This window comes from Protopterus annectens, chromosome 10.part0, assembly GCF_019279795.1.
Source record: "Protopterus annectens isolate FY-2018-M chromosome 10.part0, PAN1.0, whole genome shotgun sequence".
Lineage (NCBI taxonomy): Eukaryota > Metazoa > Chordata > Ceratodontiformes > Protopteridae > Protopterus > Protopterus annectens.
In genome coordinates, this window is record NC_056744.1 from 27,088,399 (window position 1) to 27,108,203 (window position 19,805).

At 35.3% G+C, this 19,805-nt stretch overlaps 1 protein-coding gene across 1 annotated transcript in view; it reads right to left on the reverse strand.

Moving 5' to 3' along the window:
- The window catches only part of LOC122812900 (uncharacterized protein K02A2.6-like), a 39,261-nt gene that overhangs the window by 18,672 nt on the left and 784 nt on the right, over positions 1-19,805 (reverse strand).

Here is a 19,805-nt window from a genome sequence, read left to right on the forward strand (position 1 = left end):
GTTCTTATAAAGTGCAGTTGGGTAGGATTCAGTAGTTGTAACTGTATTGTCCATCTGCATGGGTGTCATGAAGTTCACCACTTCTGTCTTAAGAAGCATGAAGTTGGCTTTGGAGAAATTTTTTACCATGGTTTCCTTAATGGGGGGTGGGGGCAGGATGTGGATATCTAGGGTAATTAGCTTATGGGCAGATCGGACCAATGAGGCGTTGACTTCAGGTGTGGAACACTGGTCACTCATGTTGGTAATGACTAGATCTAGGATGTTGTTGCCCCTGGTGGGGGTGTGGATAAGTTGATCCAGGATATTGGAGTTTATGAATTCCAGAAAGCGTTGAGCGAAGGAGTTGGTACATGAGTAGTTTTCCCAGTTAATTGTGGGGTAGTTGAAATCCCCCATTATTAGGGTGTTTGGTTGAACCCTAATATTTTCCAGTACATCAAGAAAAGAGGAGTGGAAATCCTGGGGCATGGTGGGTGATCTGTAGCAAGCTACAATTTGGATTGCAGTTTTGCCCAGAGTTAGTTGCACTTGGATAACCTCGGCTGCATTATGCTGAGCAACTAGCCTGGAGGTGTGGATATCCTTAATGAATATGGACACACCTCCGCCTTTGGTGTTCCAGTCCAGGTTACATGGCCAAAAAGTGTGGTATGAGTTATAGCCTGGTAGCGCAGGGGTGCTCTCTGGAGCCTTGAACCAGGTCGCATTCACTGCACAGATATCGATGTTCTCCATTTTAAGGAGTGCCTCGAGTGAGTGCATTTTGAGATTTAGACTTCTAGCATTGAGTAGCATCACCCTCAGTTTTTGGTTGCCTGTTCCTGTTACGATGGTGAATTTATCATTTGAACCTTGCCTAAAAAAGGCACTATATTTGGCAAGAACCTTAGCCAGTATCCAGAATCCCAGGGGTGACAGGTGCAGGCCATCTCTGGCAAAGCATCATGGTCTGTCGACCATGTCATCCCAGGCAGACAGATACTGGATCCCTTTAGAATGGCACCAGAAGCTTAGCTAATTGTTGAAGTCAATCATTTTGTCCTTGTACTGTGGCATCATTCTGGGTGATGGCAGAATGCTACTCAGGGCTAGGGTCATACCTGCCTGGACTACAAGATCAGAGAGCTCTTCCATGTCTCTTTTCATGTAGCCCAGGGAGGTACATCTCAGGTTGTTCACATCAACATGGACAATGACAGAGTCATATTTGTACTTGTTGTGGAGTGACCTGAGTGCATGGGTTATGTGGTGGATCCTGGCAGCTGACAGTAACCTTCTCCTTGTTTAGCCTGGTTAGTGGGACAACAGTGTGCCTGACTATAGAGTCACCTATGACTAGTGTGTTGGGTACGTTTTTTTGCCTTATTGGCTGTGGTTGAGTGGCACACTGAGTCTGCGGGCTATGTGTCATTTGGGTTGTGTTGGGGGGAGGAGGTTGCTTGCATTTCTGTCTTGGAGGTCTCTGTTACTTGAGCAGATTATTATTGAGAGCCTCCACGAATGTTTTTGTGTTTCTATGTGTGGATTTCGGTGGTGCAGATTTAGTGAGACTATGTGATGAGTGTGGTGTGGTGCAAGTGTTTACCTTCTCCTCTTGACTGTCAAGTTCAGTCTTGATTGGAGACAGCTTTACCTCCAGTTTGGCTAGATAAGTGCATCTCTCACAGGTTGTAATGTTGGGTGGTAGGAGGAGAGGGTTGTCTGTGTACATGAGGCAATTTCTACATTGCCCAAGATGCCCAGATTCATCAGATAGACAGGAGAGAACACTGGGAGCTGACCCTTGGACATGCCTGAATAAAAAACTATTTTCCTCTAGGTAAGTGAGGAAAGTGAGTACAAGAGCTGTTTTTCTCTAAGCAAACATTTGTTTGCCAAGATAGTCCGACTGGACAACAAGTGTCTGTTTTCAGCAGAGCCCTGGGAGAAAAACTCCTTAAGTTTACAGAGAGAAGAAAATTTTACAAAAGAGACATTACAGAGTAGTAGCAAGCAGATTGTAGACTTTACAGCAGTTAGTATGCAATAAGAGGATATTACCTAGTTTGGTTGAAAATACAAGTGTACAAAATATTATACAATGAGAGTGGATAAGAACCTGATAGAGCATTGCAAGATATTTCACAACTGAATAAGAGTATATAAATGTTTAAGTTTCCATATATACGTTCAAGCAAATATATATGAAAGAGCATATATATATATATATATATATATATAAATATAAATACACACACACACACACACACACTCATATATAAGTTATTGCTCACACATGGATAGGTATAGAGCATGTTGTTTTTGTTGTCTTATGCTGGTAGAACACATTTCCTTGCAATTATTCAAACAGCTTCCAGCTTGGGACCAAAACATTTTGATCTAATACTGTAAAGTGAACTTCAGCTTAAGCTGGATGTGTGTAAATCACCTAATGCATGCACCAGCACAGCTACAATATGTCTGAGAGATCCAATAATAATATACTTTGAGAAGGGTATGCATGCAGCACTGACTGTGTAATGTTGTGTTTATGTACAGATGAACACAGATGAGAGTGTGCTGCATTACCTACACTTGAAGTGTGTTCACACACTGGCATGGGGATGGCAATTATATCAGGGCATGGCTCTATATGGAGTACACGTACCTTTACATATGCTAATCTCTAATCATTGGATGTTGCATACCATACAGTACACTTTCTAGAAACAATCTCATGCAGGCTAGTAACACATCCACACTGTCTGTCCTTGTTTATGGAGTATTCTAACATCCAAACATTATATGCTGTCATAAGTGCAGAAATATATTTGTCCACAGTTTATGTCTTACAAAAAATATATCATTTGAAGTAAGAAAAAATGGCCCAGCTGCAACCATCAAGAATTTTCTCACTGCAAGGCAATTCAACAGAAAACCAGAAGCTTTGGATCCAGAAATGTTACTTATTCTGCACTGACAACAGTATAGTTGAGAAGCCTGAAAAGGTATAGTATGCAATTTTTCTACATATCACTGGGGATGAAGCCTTGAAGGCCTGTCATACTTCTAACTTTCTAGAAGGGGAGAAACTACAGTTGTGTAAGTTGCACACATCTTAACAGTAGAAGTTCACATTCATCACTGTTGCAGTATCCTTTGGCTATTTTTGCTGATCATCAAAGCTTATCCAACACAGGAGGAAGAGGAAAGATAAGGGTTCAGAAGCTCCCCAGAAAATGGTCTAGTTTCTCTGCTACAGCAGAAAATCTCAGGTTTTCTCTGTGTGCTTTATCTTCTAACACTATTATTTTTTGAAGTAGCTCTTCCTGAGAAGCCTCATACCCAGCTTTTTTATTCATTTTAACTTATGATGTTTGCAGTTTTATCAGTTCATCTAAACAACTAGTTAAAGCTTCTACAATTTTCCAGCCTTTTGTTGAGCTGATATATTCCTTCAAAGATTTGTACTGACTACACTTGATTTATTTATTTATTTATTTATTTATCCTCTAAATGACTAGAAGCCATCTCTTAAACCTAAGCTGAAACTTGAACTGCTTTTTCTGAATAGCTACAGAATTCTTCCAAGACAGTGTTTTCTCTTCACCATTTCTGATTGATTTTCTTTCAGGTTCTCTAAATTTCTTCTTTGTTGATGTTCAGACAATGTACTTACCAGGCAGTAACTGATTTTTTACCCAAAAAACAGTTTCAATGGCACTTTTTCAGTTTCTGATTTCATACTGGGAGAGGTGAAATTGAGTTTTTAATCACTGTGCAGCCATCTTGGAAGTTGACAGAATTTTTATACTGTTCCCCAAGGTGCAATAACTGGCAAGACTTGATAGAATTATATTTCACATGAGCATTTGCAATTTAATTGAAAGCTTCAACACACATCCAATAACTATTTCATACCATGTACCAATAAGAAACTAAGATAAAAATGCAGGATAATGAAGTAAAAATGAGACACTGGTGCTTTCCCACTTACCTGTTAAAGTAGAGGAATTTAAGGAATTGGTAATGGAAATTATTTGAGAGTTATTAGGGAAGACAGAAACATCTTCACTAGTTATAGCTAGGGAGTGGGATAAAATGAAAATGGTGTTTAAGTAGAAATAAAAGAGAAAGATATGGTTAAAAAGTAATAGGAATTGCTTAAAGGGGATGACAAAGGTTTAGGTATTGCAGAATAAGTACTGAATATGTGAATTCAATAGTAGGAACATGGACAGAATTTACATATTATTCCCAAGCCACAGGCACAGGCTAGACTACATTGAAGTTATATGTCGCATGAACATTTACATTTAATTGGAAGCTTCAACAGACATCCAATAACTATTTCAGATCATGCACAGATACACTGATGTCCCACTCACTAGGCTGAATAAGGAGAAAGTAACAGTCAGCTGCCTGTCAGGTACCAGGATCCACCACATAACACATGCACTCAGATCCCTCAATAAAAGGTACAGATATGACTCTGTCATTGTACATGTGGGTGTGAATAACCTGAGACGTACCTCCCTGGACTACATGAAAAGAGACATGCAGGAGCTCTTGGATTATGTAGCCCAGGCAGGTATGACCCTAGCCCTGAGCAGCATCCTAATATAACCCAGAATGATACCACAGTACAAGCAGAAAATGATCGATTTCAACAACTAGATAAGTTTCTGGTGTCATTCTAAGGGGATCCATCATCTGTCTGCCTGGGATGACATGATTAGCAGACCTCGATGCTTTGCCAGAGATGGCCTGCATCTGTCAACCCTAGGCTTCTGGATACTAGTCAAGGCTCTTGCCACCCCTATAATGCCTTTTTTTAGCGGTGTTCAAAAGACCAAATTACCACTATAACAGCTACAAACACATGCAATCTGAGGGTCATGCTGCTCAATGCTAGAAGTCTAAATTTCAAAATGCACTTGCTCGAAGCACTCCTTAAAATGGAGAACATCGACATTTGCACTGTAACAGAGACCTGGTTCAAGGCAGCAGAAAGCACCCCTGCACTACCAAGCTATAGCTCATTCCACACCTTTCGTCCCCAGAACTTGGACCACAGCTCAAAAGGTGGTGGTGTTTCCATATTCATAAAAGATGCACACACCTCTAGACTGGTAGCTCAACATAACGCATCAGAGATGCTTCAGGTGCAGCTAACATTGGGTAAGACAGCAATTCAGGTCATAGGCTGCTATAAGTCCCCAACCATGTCCTAAGACTCACACTCCATATTCCATTAGCATCCAACCTAACACTCTCATACTGGGCAACTTCAACTACCCCTCCAGTAACTGGGAAAACTACTCATGTACCAATACACTTGCCCAACGTTTCCTGGAATTCATTAATTCCAATGCCCTGGACCTGCTCATTCTTACCCCCACTAGAGGTAGCAACATCCTTGACCTGGTCATTACTAACATGGGTGACTGTTGCTCTACACCAGTATTCAACTCCTCCCTGGTTAGATCTGACCACAAATGAATCACCTTGGAAAGCCACCCCCCCCCCCCCAGCAAAGGTAACCACCATGAAAAACTTCTCCAAAGCTAAATTTGGGCTCCTAAAAACAGAGGATGCAACTGGAGAATAGTTGCATGACTGCAGAATCATACACCAATGCTCTGTACGAACACATACACAAATGGATGAATCTCGCCATACCCAATAGAACCAAGACACTCTCCTCCAAAAAAGGAAGCCAGTCTGGTGGTCCCGTGCCATAAACAAACTCTACAACAGAAGGAGGAAACTGATGTGGAATAAAGTGAAGTCCCAAGACTGGAAAAACTCCCTTATTAGCCTTAACAAAAAGTCAAGATCCCTCATCAAATCCTCTAAAGCTATCTATGAAAACAGAATTGCAGCAGATAGTAAAGACAACCACAAGGCCTTCTATAGTTATGTAAAGAATCTCCATGGCAATACCCAGATTTGCTCTGAGCTACTGCACAATGGTACCTCCTATACTGAGCCAACAGATATTGCCAATATACTGGCCGACCGATTCAGTGCCAGCTTTACCCCTCTCTCTCCCCCCAAAAGGACCTATCACATTAACAGTAGAGATTGCCAGGCACCCAGTATTACTACTGCACAGGTTAAAATAGCACTGTCCAAGGCCAAGAATACAGCTTCTATGGGACCTGACAAATATCCCTGGCTGTGTTCTACATGAACTACAGAGTGAACTGGCACCTCACCTGTGTGCCCTGTTCAATCACAGCCTCACATCAGGCTTTGTCCCTACTGAATGGCGCACTGTTACAGTCATCCCTCTCCACAAAGGAGGAGTGACTACAGACCCTGGGAACTATCGGCCCATTAGCCTAATGAGTCTGATATGCAAAGCTATGGAACACATCATCATGGACCTAATAAACAAGGATATAGGGAATCCCCAAATTCTGGATCCCACACAGTTTGGTATTGTGAAGGGTAGATCATGCCTGTTCAACTTGGTCGACTTCGTTGAGTCAGTCACCAGAGCTGTGAATGAAGACAAGGTGGTTCACACAGCCTATCTTGGTCTGGCCAATGCCTTTGATACCATTCCCCACTCTGGAATCATAGAAAAACTCAGTAAGCTAGGCATCAACTGCTATATCACTAGGTGGGTTGCAAACTGGCTTACAGATAGAACCCACAGTGTGAAAGTAGCTGACTCCATGTCAGACTGCTGATCGGTCATGAGTGGAGTCCCACAGGGTACGGTCCTGGGTCGTCTCCTGTTTGGTATATACTTCTCTGAAATCCAGGCCAACATGAAGGGACTCTAGCTAACAAAGTTCACAGACAATTGCAAGTTGGGAGCTATTATTAACTCCCCAAGTGATAGTGACATCCTGCAGAAAGGCCTCACTGAGACCAACAACTGGTGTCAGAACCATGGCCTTAAGCTCAATGCCAAAAAATGTGTCATCATCTCCTTTGGGAAAAACTCAGTTCCCATAAATTACCACATCAATGGTAGTCCACTGAACACAGAAGGTGTTATAAGAGACCTGAGAACACAGGTTGACAGCAACCTCTCTTTCGACCACCACATTGAAACTGTGGTCAGAAAGTCCTTCTATGTGGCACATCTCATTACTAAGAGTTTTGCATCCAGGAAGAAAGAGGTCATTGTCTCCCTCTACTCTTCCCTCATTAGGCCAATAATTCAGTACAATGCCCCATTTGGCATGTACCTCACTAGACACCTGTAACAACTGGAGAGGCCACAAAAGTACCTCACAAAGAGGATCCTAGGCCTTAAACACTTGTCCTATATGGACAGACTCAAAAAACTCCAACTATTCTCTGCCTCATATCACCTACTTAGAGGCGATCTCTGATTGACCTACAAAGCCATGTCTGACCCAGCTCTGTTAGAAATGCTACATCTAAAAAAATCCCAATCCCTCCGCACCACACTCTCCAGAGACCTCAACCTCATTACCACAATCAACAGAATGTGCTGGAGGGACAGGGTCATAACCCAGAGACTGCCCATGCTATGGAATAGACTTCAAACAGAGCACCTCACTGGCCCTCTTCAAGAGAAATCTTGATGAGTGGATGGGAAATAGAAAGTTCACTCCAGGGATCACTCAACTGGTTCTACTCAATAGAGGCACTGGGAACTAAGGTCGGGTTGCTAGATGCCAGGGTAATCCTATGGGCTAGGCTTGTAAAGGATCCAGGGCAATTAGCCTAGTACACACCTATGAACCTATGAACCCAAGATAAAAATCCAGGGTAATGAAGTAAAAATAAGACACTGGTGCTTTCCTGCCTCCCTGTTTAAAAGAGAGGAATTTAAGGAATGGGTGGAGAAAATTATTTGAGACTTATTAGGGAAGATACAAATATCATCAGAAGTTATATCTAGTAAGTGGGATAAAAAAAAAGAATTTTAAAACAGGGTAGAAATAATAGAGAAAGAGATATGGTTAAGTAGTAATATGGATTACTTAGAGGGGCTGACAAAGGTTAAAGTATTGCAGAATAAAATGAATCTCACAGAACAACAGTTGCAAATACAGAGTGCACAAGAGAAAATAATGGTGTATCTGGATAACATGTATGAGTTTAGAAAGATTGCTGTTAAGTCACTATTTTTAGATAATAACAAAACTTTTTTTTTTCAAAACAGGTTTATTGTTTTAACATATAAGAAAAATATCATAGCAATTTTATACAAGTAATTAAAAATAAGTATTATTATAATATTCAACAAAACAACTAAGTATTTACAAAGACATCCACTACAATCAGATCAATTAATTAAACTAAAATACCATGCTATTGAAATTAAAATTTTTTTAACAAATTTTGTAAATTATCCCATACAATAAAATAAGATGTTTTTCTATTTGTTCTAGTCCTAATTGTGTTTATTTCCATATGGCACACTATATTCATAACATTTTTAAATTCATTGAACAAAGGAGGTGTATCTGAAATCCAATTTCTAGTTATTATTTTCCTAGCCACTGCTAGAATAGACCATAACAAGGGAAGCTTAACCTTTTTAACACTTTGAGGTACAGGTGTGTTGAATAATATAAGAGATTTAGAAATAATGAAATTATCTGTAAAAAAGCCTGCAAAATTCATTAATTGACTTCCAGTATTCTTTCAATTTTATACAGTCATAAAACATATGAGCCCAGTCAGCATTAATTTCTACATTACATCTCTTACATAGATTATCTTTATTATTTATTTTATTCATCATCAAAGGTGTATAAATGATCTATGTAAAAATTTCCATGTATAAAGTCTCCAGACAATGGAAGATGTAGTTCTATAAGCAGATTCCAATATATATTGTTTATCTTGTTGATTTGGTGGGTCCCCATTAATAGAAGTGAAATAATTCCAGTATGAATCTACACTGTAAAAAGTTTCTTGTCTGATAACTTTATGTATGTATGAAAGTTTACCTTTATCAAAAACTTTATGTTGTAAATTTAATATCAAGTAATCAATCAGTGTTGGAATAGATTATTTAACAGTTATAGACATTAAATCTATTTTATTAATGAGATGTTGTCTAAAGGTCTGAACCTCTAACCAGCAAGTTTCTCTTAGATCAAATTCTTGTTTTAAGATATCTAGATTTTTAACTTTATTATCAGATATCAACTGATACCAGTACTTTAGATCATTATCTATAGCTAAATGAGTTCCTTCAGAAGTAGATGACAAAAGCATACCCTGAGTATACATTATAGGAAATACAATAAAATTCCATTCCCTATACTTAGGGTGCATGAATATAAAGTTATGATAACTAATAATAATATTTAATGGGTAACAAACCATATGTTTAAGTGTAATAGGTGAAGTACAAAATTCCTTTAGTAACCATAACATGGAGTTATTTACAATCATATTTTTATGTGTTAAGGAGATTTTCATGAAGTGTATACTAATTAGCTCCCAATAATCTTTCCATTTTGTGACATATGACTGATCTATTAATAAAGTAATAACTTTTACAATAGAAGAGATAGTATATAAATTAAAGTCTGGAAAAGAAATACCCCCTTGAGACCAGCTATTAGTATGTTTCTTTAATGCAATCCTAGGTCTATTAGGTGCCCATAAGAAATTTAACATTAGTGTGTTCAGTTTCTTGATAATTATTTTTGTAGGTGGAAGTATTATTGATTGTATTAAGTATAAAATCTTGGGGAATATTATCATTTTAATAATTGTAAGTCTCTCCTCCATAGTAAAAAAACATATTATTCCAGGTATTAAAAGATTTTGTATATTAAGAAAACAGGTATTATAATTATTATATATAATAGATTTAATATCTTTAGATAGTATTATACCTAAATAAGTTATCTGACCTGAATTGGGTACATATTTAGTAAAATCACTAATGAGAATATTTTTTCGTATATATAGGTAGTATTTTAGTTTTTCTTCATTGAATATTAAACCAGAAATACTTTTAAAATTCATCATGTTATCAAATAGAGACTGTATAGAAGAATTAGATCCTGCTGATGTAATTAGAACATCACCTGCAAAAAGTTGAATTTTGGATGTTGTATTTTCATCTATTTCAAAACCCTCTATGTCAGTACTATTTCTGATCAAATTAGCCCAAGGCTCCATTACTAAAGTGAATAATAGTGGAGAAAGTGGACATCCTTGTTTTGTACCTTTAAGAATGGGTATTTTTTGTGAAACATATGTTCCTACCTTAATATAAGCCAACGTTCCTTTGTATAAATGTTCAATTAGATTTACAAATGCATCCGAGAAGTTTGTGCACTTCATTAAGGTAAATAGATAGTCCCAACTTACTGAATCAAATGCTGAACTTATATCAAGACTAATAAGTGTTAAATCTTTCTTTTTCCTATTTGCAAAATCTATTAATGTTAAAGTTCTTCTTATATTATCAAAAGTATTTCTATTTACAATGAAGCCTGTCTGATCTATATCTATAATGCCGGGAATGATTGTCTTCAATCTATCAGCAAAGATATTCATAAACATTTTATAATCAACATTAAGTAATGAGATGGGCCGATATGAAGAACATCTAGTTGGATCTTTATTAGGTTTTAAAATTGGCGAAATAAATGTATATTGCCAAGATGGGGGGGTTATTAACTCAGTTTGGGCCAAAATAAAAACCTTATGTATTAATATGTATTTTTAGAAAGGATTTTATATATCTCTGGTATAATACCATCATTACCCGGTGCTTTGTTTGATTTAAGCTTATTTATTTGTGTAATAACTTCTGTATATGAAATACTCTTGTCCAATAGTTTAATCTGTTGTTTATTAAGCTTTTTATTCATATTTGTGGTTATAAACTCCTTTATTTTATCTTTAGGTTCCATGTTAATATTATTATGGTTAATTTTGTGAAAGTGATTTCTAAATTCATCTAGTATTTCTGGTATACTAGAAACATTCTTCTTTTTCCTTAGAGAAAAGATTTCTTTGATATGGTTTTGTTTATTCAACCTTTTTGTTTTATTTTTAAGTCTATGTAAGTATTTGGGGCTTATTGAATAAGACAAAAACTTGTATTCTCTAAAGTTATTTTAACTTTATGAGTTAAAATTTCTTTGTATTTCTCATTTAGTTTGTTTATTTCTTCAATAACTTTCTTGTCCATAATATTTTCTTTATTATTATGTTTATAAGAGTCTAATTTACTTTGAATATCTAACAATTCCTTATCCCAAGATTTCCTTTTATTATTATACCATCTGATACTTTCTCCATATAGATATGATTTTAAGGCATCCCAAACATAAACAATGGAGACTTCAGGAGTGTTATTTATGTCTAAAAAATGTTTTACTTCTGAAAGTATATATTCTTTATAGTCTTTTAGTTGAGTTAAGTATGCTGGTATCCTTTTGATCTGAACATTATGAGTATTTTTTATCATGAATTCAAAAGTAATTGAATTATGATCAGATATAGGACATGACATGATTTTGGAATTAATTAAATCTGTTACCATCTGGTTAGAAATAAAGACCCTATCTATTTTTGAATAAGTTTTGTATCTGTTAGAAAAAAAGGTGTATGGTAATGATTTTGAATCTATCTGATTATTAATATCATTCAAATGATAAGAATTAGCAAAATCCTTTAAATGTTTTGCATTAGATGTAATTCTTCTCTTTCCTATAGTGGTAGTATCACTTTCATGTAGTATACAATTAAAGTCACCAGCTAAAATAATATCTCCCATAGAGAATGATATGATCTTATCAAGATGATGTTTCACTGTATTAATACCAATTCCAGGTATCCAATATACATTAATTAAAGTGTAAGTCTTCCCATTAATTTGTATTGTAACCATACAAAACATTCCTTTGTCATCCTGATAAGACTTAATGGTTTTAGGAATGGGCATACTTTTATTCCATAAAATAGCCACTCCTCTTTTTTCTGAGTGTGCTCTGAACTAACCAATACTGTATATTTGTTTGTGGCTAGTTTATCAATATCTTTTTGCAAGAGATGGGTTTCTTGTAGGAAGACTAAGTTGGCCTTATGTAAATTAATGTATCTTATTAGGCTTGCCCTTTTACATGGATTATTCAATCCATTAATGTTTAAAGACATTCCTTTTAAAGATGTCATTTGGCTTTTTAAAACTTAAGAATCTTATGATCAAAATAACAAATAACAAGATAAGTAATGTTACATCTCCTCCTTTAGGTGTACCTTTAAATATAGCTGTATTTATTGAATCTCTTATGGGATTTCGTATAGGATTCAATTTTGTTTGTAGCGACAATGAATGTACAAAATATATTGTGGATGTCAAAACTATATACAAATAACAATGAACAAGTGAAAATAATGTAAGGATTAAACCTTGCATCCAGCCTGAGTTGTAAACTCCAACTTAGAGTAGTATTTACCACTCAAGTTAACCCCCTACCCTAAGCAGCAGTACGTCAGCTACCACCTTATCAATTTAATACTAGTTATATTTAACTGAAGTTAACAGTTTTCAATTCAATTATCTAGCAAGACAAGACTACACATTTGGTAAAACAGCATCATATAAACTAAAATAAACCTCTTTTTTTTTTTTTTTTAAACTGTTCATACTACTATATACATCCATGTAATATAAAACACTTGTATTCAAATAGCATTCAAATAATCTTGATGTTAGAAATCAAGAGAAGAGAAAAATAAGTTCTAACATTCATTTAAATCAAAAACTTTGGCTAATATGATTCAGACATTACATATATTAGGATGCATCTATTTTCTGTCATATAAATACAGTTAACAGCTTCCAAAAAAAAACTTGAATTGCTTGTATATGAGCATTTACTCAAACTCATTATTGCCAATAGAATAAAATATTGTATTCATAGAAATTGTTATAAATCATACTTCATAGTTAAGCAGATTCTCAGAAACATTTATATACATATCTACATACACACACATACACACACACACACACACACACATATATATATATATATATATATATACATACATACACACATACACACACATATACACATATACATATATATATATATATATATATATATATATATACACATGCATACACACACACACACACACACACATACACACACACACACACACATGCACATACACATGCACATATACACACACACAAACACACACACACACACACACACACATACATATATATATATATATATATATCTGATCTCACTGAGTTGTATCTTTACTGAGCACCATCTTACATTGCTGTCCCTTCAATAAATCTGTCTGCTTTATACAAAATAATGCACAGCAAACACATTTTAGTAACCAGATTTTACAAACATGCTATACTACTGCTTTAAAATATATCACATGACAATTTCTTCCAGTATAGAGTTATAAAATTATTTATGCTTGTCAATCAGATGAATTAAATGAGTTATAGTAATGTATATGTTTGGGACATAGGTTTTAACACATATTATTAATCTGCTATTCCTGTATCTGTGATGTGTCAGTGTGATATCTAGGTCAAAGGTGAGACCAGCTGCTTTCAGCTTCTCTGTGAGAATTCTGAGAGTTGAAGCTTTTGAAGTAGCTCATGGACACTGTGCATGAGACAGCCCACATCCCAGATTGTCTCTCTTAACATTTTGGTGGGAAACTTATTAAAAACTAGTGACAAACATTCATTTAGCAGTGTAAATGCATCTAAACATGACAAAACCTTCACAATGCATTCTACAGGTTATTACAGACTCTATGTAAGTGAAATCAAGCCCAAAATTATTAATAAGTAACAAAACTCAACATTTTTGTCCCAACTCAACTCCTATGCTAATCTTATTATTTACTGTGTCTATATGATCAAAAGTATTTCTATATATTAATAAAGAAAAGAAAAGAGAGTAGAAAGTAAAAGGGTGTAAGGCAGAAATAAAAAAAATGTAAGAGAAAGCTATAAGAAGTATATACAATAGAATATTACTTACTGTTTATATTAATAGAGTTAAAAATAAAACATATTATTTACTATTATTTAGTTCTAATTATTATTAGTTAAAGCATGGCAGATTATTTACAAACAAGCATAAGCAGTGTAATCAAGAAAGTATAATTAGGTAGTGTCATTCCTGTATCTGTGATGTGTCAGTGTGATATCTAGGTCAAAGGTGAGACCAGCTGCTTTCAGCTTCTCTGTGAGAATTCTGAGAGTTGAAGCTTTTGAAGTAGCTCATGGACACTGTGCATGAGACAGCCCACATCCCAGATTGTCTCTCTTAACATTTTGGCGGAAACTTATTAAAAACTAGTGACAAACATTCATTTAGCAGTGTAAATGCATCTAAACATGACAAAACCTTCACAATGCATTCTACGAGTTATTACAGACTCTATGTAAGTGAAATCAAGCCCAAAATTATTAATAAGTAACAAAACTCAACATTTTTGTCCCAACTCAACTCCTATGCAAATCTTATTATTTACTGTGTCTATATGATCAAAAGCATTTCTATATATTAATAAAGAAAAGAAAAGAGAGTAGAAAGTAAAAGGGTGTAAGGCAGAAATAAAAAAAATGTAAGAGAAAGCTATAAGAAGTATATATAATAGAATGTTGCTTACTGTTTATATTAATAGAATTAAAAATAAAACATATTATTTACTATTATTTAGTTCTAATTATTATTAGTTAAAGCATGACAGATTATTTACAAACAAGCATAAGCAGTGTAATCAAGAAAGTATAATTAGGAATAGCATTTGAAGAACATATAAACTTTTAAAGGAAAAAATATGTATCAAATTACTGACCTTATTTTTCCTCTTCAGAAAGAGAAACAAGTTAAATCACAGCTTGCCATTAAATCTCCAGATATTTTGACTAGTTATGAAACAAAACATTTCTTTGCACACAGAGAATAACTTTGATTAAATCTTTTTCAAAATATTTGTTGCTTCTTGGAAATGCAGGAACTATATTTAAAAAGATTAATAATAAAATAAAATGATGAGAGAGAAAAAAAACATAGTACAAATCATTTGTTTTTTAGTCTCTTCTTCTTCTCTGAAGTCTTCCACGAAGTTTCAGTTGCCAGTCTCTTTAACGAAGGACTAGCCCATTCCATTTCTTCTATTTTTTCCAAAATCTTATTTTTTTTGATAAACAGTAAAGCAGAGTCTAAGTCATCGAAAATTTTAGGACCATCAGGAAGGAAGGAAGATTTTAAGCTTGGCAGGAAACAGAAGGTATGTTTTAAACTGTGCTTTTTTAAGCTTCCTTATTAGTGGCAGAAAAACTTTTCTTTTAGCTAATACCATGGAAGAACAGTCATTGTCAAAATGCACAGTTGTTTTATTAATCTTAACAGGAGCTTTAGCCCAAGCAGATTTAAGAACCATCTCTTTATCAAAAGATGATAGAAATCTAACTATAACTGATCTAGGATAGTTTTTGTTAGAGTTAGTATTAGCTATAGATCTATGTGCTCTTTCGATACCAAAAGAGAATGCTTCTGGTAAATCTAAAGTTTGAGGGAGCCATGTTGTTAAAAAAGAAGTAATATTGTTACCTTCAATATTTTCTGGCAGTCCAAAAATCCTAATGTTATTGCGCCTAGATCTATTTTCCAGGTCATCCAGCTTTGTTTGTAAATGTGTATTTTGTTTCAGCAGAAACTCAATGTTGATTTCCTCTTCTTGTATTCTATTTTTCATGTCATTCACAGCTTCTTCTATGCCTGTCATCTGGATCTTCTGTTGTTGCAGGTCCATATGTAACAAGTCTATTTGTTTTGTAGTTTTTCTATGAAAGTGTCTATTTTAGTATCCATTTTATCCATCTTAGCAGTAAGTTGCTGGACTATAATTATCAGAGACTGAAGTTCTTTCTTGATGCTGGAGTCTTGAGAATTTGTCTTACTGGAACTCATTTCAGACTGATAAACTGACAGGAAAATTTCCAAAGTAATTTCTGACAGGAATATTATTAAGATTTCCTTTCTTTTTTAGATATAGTTCAAGAACTATATAAAACAAACATATTTAGAAAGAAAATTACTTCAAAAATTAATTTTTTAAGTAATTAATTCTTGTCAATGTAATGAAATTGGTGGAGCTGAAGAAATCTGCTGCTATCCTGTGTTCATCCTTGGCCACGCCCCCCTGATAATAACAAAACTTTTAATGACTTAGGCAGCAGAAAGTAGAAAGGACTGTTGTCAAACTTAGGGAGCTATAACAACAAAAATAATCAGAAAACCTGTAGAGGTTTTAGAGACATTTCACAAATGTTATGAAAATTTGTATAAAGCAGTGAAATGTGAAAATCGAGAGAGCAGGAATAGAAATATTTTTGGAAGACTCAATTATGCCAAGGTTACAGGCATATGAGGCTTGACAACTAAACATTAAAATAGGAGAGGATGAGATAAAAAAGTGATGTGTAATCAGTCTTCAGGAAAGTCTCTAGAAACAGATGGTATTCCTGTGGAAGTTTGGAAGCTAGGAGGGAAGAAAGTGATAAAGATCTGGAAAGTTTTATTTAACAGTATTTTGAAAAGAGAGGAAGCACCAACATCTTCTAAGAAAGCTGTGGTGGTTGTATTTCTTAACGATTGTAAACACCCATCAGATCCAGCTTCATACAGACTCATTTCAATTTTAAGTTAAAAAAGGCTTCTGTTATGGCAGCTAAGGATATGCGAGAAGAGATTAAACAAAAGATGATACAAAAACTGAGAAATTGCAAGCTCTTGTTTAAAGATATGGACAGTACGATACAAGCAGTGAAAATATTTTAACCCCTTTTATATATGGGTCAGGCATAGTTTTATCAACCAGAGGAGAACTGGTGGACAATAATAAAGAGTTAATGGAATTTATCTGGGAAGGGAAGAGGGTAAAAGTTAAGTGGGATAAGTTGATCCATCCAATAAAACAAGGTGGTTTATGATTACCTGATTTAAGGGATAAGCAGAAGGCTATAATTTAAAATGGAAAGGGATAATGATGAACCCTGTGAAAAGTTCAACAAATAAAAAGGGTGGAATTTTGGATGCAGATCCTTAAGGAGAATAATAACAACCATTCTTAATATTATATTCATAAAGTAGCAGAAAGTATTCTAAGAACTAATCCAAAATGAGAATGGAGAAAGGAGATTTTGCCAATAGGGCTGACTGCAAGCAAGGTACATAAAATAGGCAAGATGGGCAGGAATTTACTGGAGGAAATTGGCAAAGGAACCAAGTTAATCGGGGGCAAATAACTAGAGAAGGAAAGGTAAGACAGTGAGATGAGGCCAAGAAGAAGTATGGACTTCAGGCTACATATTGCGTTCACTACCAGGTATTGACATCAGAGGACAGGCAGAAAATGTGTATGGAAATCTTAAATGAAAGACTTGCTCTGGTGGGGGTTTTAGATAAAAATTAGAATAGAAGCTTCTGTTAAAATAAATTAATAATTAGTATGACATATAAAATATTGCATGATAAGTATACAAATCAATTAGAAGAGTTTAGAAAAGATTGAGGAGATAAAGAGTAGAAAAACAATTTACAAGAGAGCAATAGGAGGAAATGTGTTTGGTTCCTAAGTATGCAACAAAGTCTAGAAGGTTTGAGATCTTTGACTTGAAGTGTATGCAGAGGTATTTTATACCCCAAGCATACTTCATAGAATTTTTCCTCAGGCAGATAGCAAATGTTGGAAAATGTGCAAGGAATTGGTATCTTGGAACATGTGTTTTGGGTGTAATGAGTTAACAGATTTAAAAAATTCCCTATATGAATTTTGAGTTTAAAACTGTTGATTGCATTGATTTTTGGATTTTCTACATTTAAAGTTTGAATACTTAAATTACTTTTTGATTTTGGTATTACTGTATTACAGTTTGTTGAATTTTAAACTCAGTTTTACTGCAAAGTTTTTTATCCTTTAAGTCTTAAAAGTTGTTGGCAAGGGTCAGTTAGCAAATATTCCTTTTGCATTCATTGACCAAATAGGAATTAGATATAGCTAATTAGTGGAAGGAGCTGAGAAACAATTTTCTTATTTAAGGTATTGATATATTTTTTATTTAAGGTATTCACCTACATTCCTCTTCAGATACAAAAGCTCTGAGTTTGACTGCATTGATTTTTTTCCCTCCGCACTCAACTCTTGTTGCACTTTTAAACTTGGTGCCGTTTTAGCGGACCGTCCCTACTGTAAATTGGATTTGCAAGCCCCGCTCAGTGCTGTTTCTACTGGACAGTAATAGCTCAAACTGGTGAGGCACTTCCATTAGATTCTTAAAGCTCGAGTTAGCCTCTGTTTCATATAATCTAATTTCAACTAGTACACACTACAATATTCAGGGTGTTAGTCTGAATTGTGATTTGCATTTTCCTTTTTTTAACCAAAAGTTAACTGTTTGCATTTTTAAAGGTAAACTCCACCCCAGAACTAAACAAAATCTTTTTTTTCACTCTATCTTTGCTTCTTGGCACTTTTTAATACCTCAGAATCACTCTAAGTGTTTTATTTGTAATTTTATCCTGATTTCCACAACATGGCTACCAATGGGGCTTGATGTATCAATGTAATCTTGTTCCCCGTCAACCCGTTCTCTTTCCCATAATGCTTTGCATGATTCATGCCAAACATAAGGAAGTAGCTGTGAATTCCCATGCAATTGAGATATAATGGGATTTGTGTGAGTCACTGTTATCTTCTTTACCTTCTGTAAAAGGACTGTTACTTTTTTGTCTCTAATCACCCTCATTTATGTTTGGCTCAGACCTTGTTTTACACTATACTTAGAAGTTATCCAGCTACAGCCAGAAAAGTAACTAAATTGCAGGCCTTTGTTCAGGGTTTTCTTTCATAGTCCAAGAGAAATTGATTCTGAAAGGGTCTCTCAGTGCAGTGACATTTTTAACACATCTGCAGTCATGAGCACCCACAGGCAGGTGCAAGGGGGTGCACTTGTACCCCCCTGGAACTGGCTGGCTGAGAAATTAATTGTACTTTAATTTAAAAAAAAAAATTTTTTTTTTTTAAAGGGCATTCCTTTTTAAGAATGCCCTTTGCATCCCGTCCAGTCGCACAGACGCAACAGGTGTTTGCGACCTGTTTTCATCTTCTGTGCCTATGCGACCGATGGTTTACGTCTCCGTCTTTCGTGCCTACTGGGAATTTGAATTCCAGAGGACATTTGGATTGCGCGTACAAATGTAGGAGAGGTAGGTGTGTTGACAGCATATATTAAGCACTTATTGTATTGTATAGGTTTATACTGATGCCAGGGAGCTGGAGCGCACAAGCATGGGTTTCCTGTACTTCTTTGTACTGATGTATGAAATTTATCCTTGGCTGACAAATTAAGATTGTCTAAAACTGCACCCTTATATGTGTCCAGCACAACATGTGACATGAATTTGTATTATTTTCCTGTAATAACACTTCAGCATCTGTAAGAAGCAGGCATGTCAAAATTCAATAATTGTTCGGAAGTGAGATTTTTTGTGAAGCATTCTTTCACATTTGTTTCAATAAGATTATTGGCTGCTACTTGGAACATTGCAGGCAGCTGACATTGTAATAAGTGTCCCCTGGCCAGAACTAAAAGAAAATATTTCCGTGATATCATAGCAGTTTATAGCTGTCACTTTATGTGTTATGACCTGACTAGATATTTCGGCAATATAAGTTTTTCAGTTACTGATATGTGTATAACCAAACTGCATGCAGCGAACTGAAGACTAAAGTGCGGGATAGCAAAGTGACTGAAAAAATAGTCAGACTGATTGCTGCTTGTAACCATTGTCATC